The sequence below is a fragment of the Arachis stenosperma genome, chromosome 4, assembly GCF_014773155.1.
Source record: "Arachis stenosperma cultivar V10309 chromosome 4, arast.V10309.gnm1.PFL2, whole genome shotgun sequence".
NCBI classification, from domain to species: Eukaryota; Viridiplantae; Streptophyta; class Magnoliopsida; order Fabales; family Fabaceae; genus Arachis; species Arachis stenosperma.
Window position 1 is genome coordinate 109,251,297 of NC_080380.1, and position 7,936 is coordinate 109,259,232.

The window sequence follows — 7,936 nt, forward strand, 5'->3', positions numbered from 1 at the left end:
CAAAAATCGTCAAAAGAACAATCTTTTTTGAAAAGCAAACAGTAGTTCATCAGAAGTACGATCAAGAAAAAACAGTGACAACATGCAAAAACCCTAGGAACGCCAAAACTGTCATCCACCAAAGAGTATACATAAGGTCAAGAGAAAACCAGAAAACACACATCACAGTAACAATCAAGCATGGTAATACAAAAAGGCTCTAGCCTTCCAAACACAAACTCAAGCAAAACCGGAACTTTGCCAAGGATAGAACAAAATAAATAAGCAGAAAGAAAGAACCAACCTGAAAGAGGAAGCGACGAGAGAGGGGCGAAAATCCAGCAGTTGCCTTGCAAACGGAGGAAGCTCCAGTAACCACCAATGACGCCACGAAGAGAAGCGCAAAAAAGGCTCAGGGAAAGACAGAAAAACGAAGAAATGTGGAGTTACGGCGAGCAGAAGAGAAATTGCAATAAGCAAAGAGGAAGGAAATGGAAGCGAAAGGTTTTTTAAAAAGATTTCAAAGTGAGAAAAGGAAACAGCGAAGGGAGGAATTAACGGGTTTTTAAAACCCTCGCACGTTCCCAAGAAAATGTAAAACGCGCGCTACAAGAAGAAACGTCACGCATTTAAAGCTACTTAAAGGAAGTTTGGTGCACGAAATTGTGATCATCAACAATGGCGCCAAAAACTTGGTAGCGCTCTCAAACGTGAATCACACTTAGTCACAACTCCGCACAACTAACCAGCAAGTGCACTGGATCGTCCAAGTAATACCTTACATGAGTAAGGGTCGATCCCACAGAGATTGTTGGTATGAAGCAAGCTATGGTCATCTTGTAAATTCCAGTCAGGCGGATTCAACTATATTAAGAGATTATTAGATTTTCGAATAATAATAATAAATTAAACAGAAAATAAAGATAGAGTTACTCATGTAATTCAATGGTGGAACTTTCAGATAGGTGTATGGAGGTGCTGTGTTCCTTCTGAATCTCTGCTTTCCTACTGCCTTTATCCAATCTTTGTCACTCCTTTCTATGGCAAGCTGTATGTAGGGCATCACCGTTGTCAATGGCTACATCCCATCCTCTCAGTGAAAATGGTCCAAATGCTCTGTCACAGCACGGCTAATCATCTGTCGGTTCTTGATCATGTTGGAATAGAATCCCTTGGTTCTTTTGCGTTTGTCATCACGCCCAGCAATCGCGAGTTTGAAGCTCGTCACAGTCATTCAATCCCGGAATCCTACTCGGAATACCACAGACAAGGTTAGACTTTCCGGATTCCCATGAATGCCGCCATCAATTCTAGTTTATACCACGAAGATTCTGATTAAGGAATCCAAGAGATATGCACCCGGTCTAAGGTAGAACGGAAGTGGTTGTCAATCACGCGTTCATAGGTGAGAATGATGATGAGTGTTACGGATCATCACATTCATCGTGTTGAAGTGCAACGAATATCTTAGAATAAGAATAAGTTGAATTGAATAGAAAATAGTAGTAATTGCATTGAAACTTGAGGTACAGTAGAGCTCCACACCCTTAATCTATGGTGTGTAGAAACTCCACCGTTGAAAATACATAAGTGATAGAGGTTCAGGCATGGCCGAATGGCCAGCCCCCAAACGTGGTCACCAGACCGAATAATACAATCCAGGATCCAGGATGAATAATACAAAGGTAAAAAGTTCTATTTATACTAGACTAGCTACTAGGGTTTACAGAAGTAAGTAATTGATGCATAAATCCACTTCCGAGGCCCACTTGGTGTGTGCTTGGGCTGAGCTTGATCTATCTACGAGCTAAGGCTTCTCTTGGAGTTGAACGCCAAGTTGTAACGTGTTTTGGGCGTTCAACTCTGGTTCGTGACGTGTTTCTGGCGTTTGACTCTAGAATGCAGCATGGAACTGGCGTTGAGCGCCAGTTTACGTCATCTAATCACGAATAAAGTATAGACTATTATATATTGATGTAAATCTCTGGATGTTTACTTTCCAACGTTGTTGAGAGCGCGTCATTTGGAGTTCTGTAGCTCTAGAAAATCCATTTTGAATGCAAGGAGGTCAGATTCCAACAGCATCAGCAGTCCTTTGTCAGCCTCCTATCAGAGTTTTGCTCAGGTCCCTCAATTTCAGCCAGAAAAATACCTGAAATCACAGAAAAATACACAAACTCATAGTAAAGTCCAAAAATATGAATTTAGCATAAAAACTAATGAAAACATCCCTAAAAGTAACTAGATCATACTAAAAACTACCTAAAAATAATGCCAAAAAGCGTATAAATTATCCGCTCATCACAACACCAAACTTAAATTGTTGCTTGTCACCAAGCAACTGAAAATCAATTAGGATAAAAAGGAGAGAATATACTATAAATTCCAAAATATCAATGAATATTAATTCTAATTAGATGAGCGGGACTTGTAGCTTTTTGCTTCTGAACAGTTTTGGCATCTCACTTTTTTCTTTGAAGTTTAGAATGATTGGCTTCTCTAGGAACTTAGAATTTCGGATAGTGTTATTGATTCTCCTAGTTAAGTATGTTGATTCTTGAACACAGCTACTTTTATGAGTCTTGGTCGTGGCCCTAAGCACTTTGTTTTCCAGTATTACCACCGGATACATAAATGCCACAGACACATGACTGGGTAAACCTTTTCAGATTGTGACTCAGCTTTGCTAGAGTCCCCAGTTAGAGGTGTCCAGAGCTCTTAAGCACACTCTTTTTGCTTTGGATCACGACTTTAACCACTCAGTCTCAAGCTTTTCACTTGGACCTGCATGCCACAAGCACATGGTTAGGGACAGCTTGATTTAGCCGCTTAGGCCTGGATTTTATTTCCTTGGGCCCTCCTATCCATTGATGCTCAAAGCCTTGGATCCTTTTTACCCTTTCCTTTTTGTTTTAAGGGCTATTGGCTTTTTCTGCTTGCTTTTTCTTTTTCTTTCTGATTTTTTTTTCGCCAAATATTTTTTTCCGCAAGCTTTTGCTTTTTCACTTCTTTTTCTTGCTTCAAGATTCAATTTTATGATTTTTCATATTATCAATAACATTTCTCTTTGTTCATCATTCTTTCAAGAGCCAACAATTTTAACATTCATAAACAACAAGATCAAAATTATGCACTGTTCAAGCATTCATTCAGAAAACAAAAAGTATTGTCACCACATCAATATAATTAAACTAATTTCAAGGATAATTTTGAAATTCATGTACTTCTTGTTCTTTTGAATTAGAAATATTTTTTATCTAAGAGAGGTGAAGGATTCATGGAATTATTCATAACTTTAAGACATAGTTACTAACTACTAATGATCATGAAGTAGAGACACAAAACATAGATGAACATATAACATAAAAACCGAATAACAGAAAATAAGAACAAGGAATGAGTCCACCTTAGTGGCGTCTTCTTCTTGAAGGACCAATAATGTCCTTAAGCTCTTCTATGTCCCTTCCTTGCTTTTGTTGCTCCTCCCTCATTGCTCTTTGATCTTCTCTAATTTCATGGAGAATGATGGAGTGTTCTTGATGTTCCACCCTTAATTGATCCACATTGTAACTCAAATCTTATAGGGAAGTGTTGAGTTGTTTCCAATAGTTGTTGGGAGGAAAGTGCATCCCTTGAGGCATCTCAGGGATTTCTTGATGATGAGCTTCCTCATGTATCTCTTGAGATCCGTGGATGGTCTCTCTTGTTTGCTCCATCCTCTTCTTGGTGATGGGCTTATCCTCCTCAATGGAGATGTCTCCTTCTATGATAACTCCAGCTGAGTAACATAGATGGCAAATAAGATGAGGAAAAGCTAGCCTTGCCATGGTAGAGGGCTTTTTGGCTATCTTGTAGAGTTCAAGGGGGATGACTTCATGAACTTCTACTTCCTCTCCATTCATGATGCTATGAATCATGATGGCCCGATCCACAGTAACTTCAAATCGGTTGCTAGTGGGGATGATAGAGCGTTGGATGAACTCCAACCATCCTCTAGCCACAGGCTTAAGGTCCAGTCTTCTCAGTTGAACTGGCTTGCCTTTGGAGTCTCTTTTCCATTGAGCTCCTTCCACACATATGTCCATGAGGACTTGGTCCAACCTTTGATCAAAATTGACCCTTCTAGTATAGGGGTGTTCATCTCCTTGCATTATGGGCAAGTTAAATGCCAACCTCACATTTTTCGGACTAAAATCTAAGTATTTCCCCTAAACCATTGTAAGATAATTCTTTGGATTCGGGTTCACACTTTGATCATGGTTCCTAGTGATCCATTCATTAGCATAGAACTCTTGAACCATTAAGATTCTGACTTGTTGAATGGGATTGGTCAGAACTTCCCAACTTTTTCTTTAGATTTCATGTCGGATCTCCGGATACTCAATTTTCTTGAGCTTGAAAGGGACCTCAGGGATCACCTTCTTCTTGGCCACAACATCATAGAAGTGGTCTTGATGGGCTTTGGAGATGAATCTTTCCATCTCCCATGACTCAGAGGTGGAAGCTTTTGTCTTCCCTTTCCCTTTTCTAGAGGATTCTCCGGCCTTAGGTGCCATCAATGGTTATGGAAAAACAAAAAAGCTTTGCTTTTACCACACCAAACTTAGAATATTGCTCACCCTTAAGCATGAGATGAAAGAAGAGAAGAAGAAAAAGAAGAAAATATGGAGGAGAGGGGAAGAGGTATATTCGGCCAAGAAGGAAAATAGAGGGTTGTGTTGTGTGAAAATGAAGAAGAATGGAGGGGTTTATATAGTGAGGGGAGAGGGAGTAGGTTCGGCCATTTAGGGTGGGTTTGGGTGGGAAAGAAATTTGAATTTTGAGGGTAGGTGGGGTTTATGGGGAAGAGTGTTTATTAGAAATAAGGATGAATGTTGAGAAGAGGGGAGAATATGGTAGGTGGGGATCCTGTGGGGTCCACAGATCCTGAGATGATCTTGTGGGGTCCACAGATCCTGAGGTGTCAAGGATTTACATTCCTGCACCAATTAGGCATGTAGAATGCCTTTCCATGCAGTTCTGGCATTTAAACGCCGAAGTGATGCATGTTCTGGGCGTTCAACGCCCATGTGCAGCATGTTTCTGGCGTTGAACTCCAGTTCCATGCTTGTTACTGGCGTTCAGCGCCAGCTTTCCTCATGGCATATTCCTGGCGTTCAAATGTCAGGATGTTGCTTGTTTCTGGCGTTCAACACCAGATCCATGCTCTGTTCTGGTATTGAACGCCAGCCAGATGCTCCTTACTGGCATTTAAATGCCAGTAAGTCCTTCCTCCAGGATGTGATTTTTCTTCTGCTGTTTTCTTTATTCTGATTTTAATTTTTGTATTTTTTTCGTGACTCCACATGATCATGAACCTAATAAAACACAAAATAACAGTAAAATAAAAAATAAAATTAGATAAATAAAAATTGAGTTGCCTCCCAATAAGCGCTCTTTTAATGTCACTAGCTTAATAGTGGGCTCTCTTGGAGCCACAAAGGTGATCAGGTCAATGTTGTGGACTCCCAACACCAAACTTAGAGTTTGGATATAGGGGTTCAACACCAAACTTAGAGTTTGGTTGTGGCCTCCCAACACCAAACTTAGAGTTTGATTGTGGGGGCTCTGTTTAACTCTGTACTGAGAGAAGCTTACTATGCCTCTTTTCCATGTTTATAGAAGAGCACCCTTGGGTTTTAAACACAAGGTGGTCTCCATTCAATTGAAGGACTAATTCTCCTCTGTTAACATCTATCACAGCTCCTGCTGTGGCCAGGAAAGGTCTCCCAAGGATGATGCATTCATCCTCATTCTTCCTAGTATCTAAGATTATGAAATCAGCAGGGATGTAAAGGCCTTCAACCTTCACTAGCACGTCCTCTACCAATCCATAAGCTTGTCTTACTGATTTGTCTGTCATTTGTAATGAGAATACAGCAGGTTGTACTTCAATGATCCCTAGTTTCTCCATTACAGAGAGTGGCATAAGATTTATGCCTGACCCCAGGTCACACAGAGCCTTGTTAAAGGTCATAGTGCCTATGGTACATGGTATTAAGAATTTGCCTGGATCTTGTCTCTTTTGAGGTAAAGTTTTCTGAATCCATGTATCTAGTTCACTAATGAGCAAGGGAGGTTCATCTTTCCAAGTCTCATTACCAAACAACTTGGCATTCAGCTTCATGATGGCTCCTAGATATTGAGCAACTTGCTCTCCAGTTACATCTTCATCCTCTTCTGAGGAAGAATAGTCTTCAGAGCTCATGAATGGCAGAAGGAGATTTAGTGGGATCTCTATGGTCTCTATATGAGCCTCAGATTCCTTTAGGTCCTCAATAGGGAACTCCTTCTTGCTTGAGAGACGTCCCATGAGGTCTTCCTCATTGGGATTCACGTCCTCCTCCTCCTCCTTGCATTCGGCCATATTGACTATGTCAATGGCCTTGCACTCTCTCTTTGGATTTTCTTCAGTATTGCTTGGGAGAGTACTAGGAGGAGTTTCAGTTACTTTCTTACTCAGCTGGCTACCTTGTGCCTCTAAATTTCTAATGGAGGATCTTGTCTCACTCATGAAACTTAAAGTGGCCTTTGACAGATCAGAGACTAAGTTTGCTAAATTAGAGGGGCTCTACTCCGAATTCTCTGTCTGTTGCTGAGAAGATGATGGAAAAGGCTTGTTATTGCTGAGCCTGTTTCTTCCACCATTTTTAAAGCCTTGTTGAGGCTTTTTTTGATCCTTCCATGAGAAATTTAGATGATTTCTCCATGATGAATTATAGGAGTTTCCATAAGGTTCACCCATGTAATTAACCTCTGCCATTGCAGGGTTCTCAGGATCATAAGCTTCTTCAGAAGCTATCTCTTTAGTACTGTTGGATGCATTTTCCCATCCATTCAGACTTTGAGAGATCATGTTGACTTGCTGGGTCAACACTTTATTCTGAGCCAATATGGCATTTAGAGCATCAATTTCAAGAACTCCCTTCCTCTGAGGCGTCCCGTTATTCACGGAATTCCTCTCAGAAGTGTATATGAATTGGTTATTTGCAACCATGTCAATAAGTTCCTGAGCTTCTGCAGGCGTTTTCTTTAGGTGAATGGATCCACCTGCAGAGTGGTCCAGTGACATCTTGGAAAACTCAGATAGACCATAATAGAATATATCTAATATGGTCCACTCTGAAAATATGTCAGAAGGACACTTTTTTGTCATCTGCTTGTATCTTTCCCAAGCTTCATAAAGGGATTCACCATCTTTTTGCTTGAAGGTCTGAACATCCACTCTAAACTTGCTCAGCTTTTGAGGAGGAAAGAATTTATCCAAGAAGGCCGTGACCAGCTTATCCCAAGAGTCCAGGCTATCTTTAGGTTGTGAGTCCAACCATGTTCTAGCTCTGTCTCTTATAGCAAAAAGGAAAAGCATGAGCCTGTAGACTTCAGGATCTACTCCATTCGTCTTAACAGTCTCACAAATCTGCAAGAACTCAGTTAAAAACTGGTAAGGATCTTCAGATGGAAGTCCATGAAACTTGCAGTTCTGTTGCATTAGAGCAACTAATTGAGGTTTCAGCTCAAAATTGTTTGCTCCAATGGCAGGAATTGAGATGCTTCTTCCATCAAACTTGGACGTGGGTTTAGTAAAATCACCAAGCATCCTCCTTGCATAATTGTTGTTGGGTTCGGCTGCCATCTCCTTCTCTTGTTCGAAAATTTCAGAAAGGTTGTCTCTGGATTGTTGTAATTTAGCTTCTCTTAGTTTTCTCTTCAGAGTCCTTTCAGGTTCAGGATCAGTTTCAACAAGAGTGCCTTTTTCCTTGTTCCTGCTCATATGAAAGAGAAGAGAAAAAGAAAAGGAAGAGGAATCCTCTATGTCACAGTAAAGAGGTTCCTTATTATTAGTAGAAGAAGAAAGGAGATAAGGATTAAGAAGAAGGAATAATCCAAACACACGGGTAAGGATAGGGGCAGTGATTTG

At 40.5% G+C, this 7,936-nt stretch overlaps 1 non-coding gene across 1 annotated transcript; it reads left to right on the forward strand.

The window, feature by feature from the left end:
* The first annotated feature begins 7,148 nt into the window (after nt 1-7,148).
* LOC130978420 (small nucleolar RNA R71) lies at nt 7,149-7,252 on the forward strand. The gene has a single exon (XR_009086065.1). It is a non-coding gene; the product is annotated as a small nucleolar RNA R71 (small nucleolar RNA).
* Nucleotides 7,253-7,936: the final 684 nt, after the last annotated feature.